The sequence below is a fragment of the Mastomys coucha genome, unplaced genomic scaffold (assembly GCF_008632895.1).
Source record: "Mastomys coucha isolate ucsf_1 unplaced genomic scaffold, UCSF_Mcou_1 pScaffold11, whole genome shotgun sequence".
Lineage (NCBI taxonomy): Eukaryota > Metazoa > Chordata > Mammalia > Rodentia > Muridae > Mastomys > Mastomys coucha.
This window is the reverse complement of record NW_022196893.1, coordinates 27,508,466-27,510,072: the sequence shown is the minus strand read 5'-3', so window position 1 is coordinate 27,510,072 and position 1,607 is coordinate 27,508,466.

Sequence of the window (1,607 nt, the reverse complement as noted above, 5' to 3'; positions counted from 1 at the left end):
AAAAAAAAAAAAAAAAAAAAGGAAATTATCCGGGAGTAAAGTAAATCCCAGAAATGTGTTTCTAACACCCAGTAGCCAAGGGGCTTCCCCTACTCCTCCAGAGAGAAGAGTAGTAACTAAAGCCAGATGCTACCAAACACAAACAAACAACAACAAAACAAAACATACGAATTCAAAGAAGGGGTTGGAGAGATAGCTCAGTGGTTAAGAGCACTGACTGCTTTTCCAGAGGTCCTGAGTTCAAATCCCAGTAACCACATGATGGCTCACAACCATCTGTAAAGAGATCTGATGCCCTCTTCTGGTGTGTCTGAAGGCAGCCACAGTGTACTTATAATAAATAGAAATAAATAAATCTTTGGGCCAGATCGAGAAGAAAAAAAAAAGAATTCAAAGAAATTTTACATATCGAACATCAGACATATCTTCCTCTTAGCCCCGTCCCCTTCCCGCAACGCACTTCCTAGCATCAATGCTGTATATGCAAAAACAGAAAGAGAAAAAATATTTTTCAGTGTCAGTGGAATTGGAGGCAAAGTCTCACGCAGCATGCGCTGGCTCTGAATACATATACTGTTTAGCTGAAGGTAACCTTGAACTCCTGACCATTTGCAAGCAAGCTTGTGCATCACTGTTTGAAGAGAATCTCTTAACAGAAAAAAGAAAAAGAAAAAGAAAAGCCAACCCCGCCCGCCAATACAGACTATTATGCAATCAGTCTAAATTCAGAAACTACAGAAGTAAAAAAGAGTCTTGGGAGTGGTGAAAGGAGACCCAGGTTCAGACTGCTCTGAATTGCTGTTGAAGAGACATCACAAGAGCAGGGCCACAGGAGGCTAAGAAGCTGCAGGGATCACACAGGACAAAGGCTGTGCACACATACTTAAAAACCCCTTGAAACAGGAGTCCTGTGGCCTCTCGACTAGCATCTAGAGCCTCTGCACCTAACGTAATTAGCCTGTTGCTTGAGCAGGTCCAGAGATGGCCAGAGTCCACACTCCCAGATAGCAGCTGGAGCTGTAATAATAAGCTCTGCCCCCATCCCCACCCCACCCCACCCCCGTGTGGCTTCCAGACTCCATTTTGAAAAACTCTTTCACTGTAACTTTCGTCTTAAATTTCCTTCTTATTTCTACACTTATGAGAAAAAAAAAAGAATAATCACATGTGACATTGATCTACAGTAATATCCGCAGTAAGATAAAGTCATGACTGTTTGCTGGGACCAAGCATCTTGCCTTTTCTGTGCTTCAGCGAGGAAAACCTTCACAAGCTAGGACGGGTTGGCTAGTCTCAGGAACTTTGGAAAATTCCACCAGACCCCTCCCCTCCTAGAAGAGAAAGGTCATAGAGCACACATTCCTCAGACCACAGGGGGACCAACCACTGACCACCTGCAGATAAGGGAAGGCCAGAGCCCGTAGACACATTCCTCAGGGTGGAGGGACCCTTGGCTCCCCACAGCCAAGGAAAGCCCTCATTCCCTATAGACCAATCAGTTTAAGGGGCAGACTGTCCCGCCAATCATATTGTGCCTAGTTGCTGCTGCTCTGAAAACTGTATAAAAATTCACCAAATGGGCTGCACAAGGTCATCGCCTCTCCTTC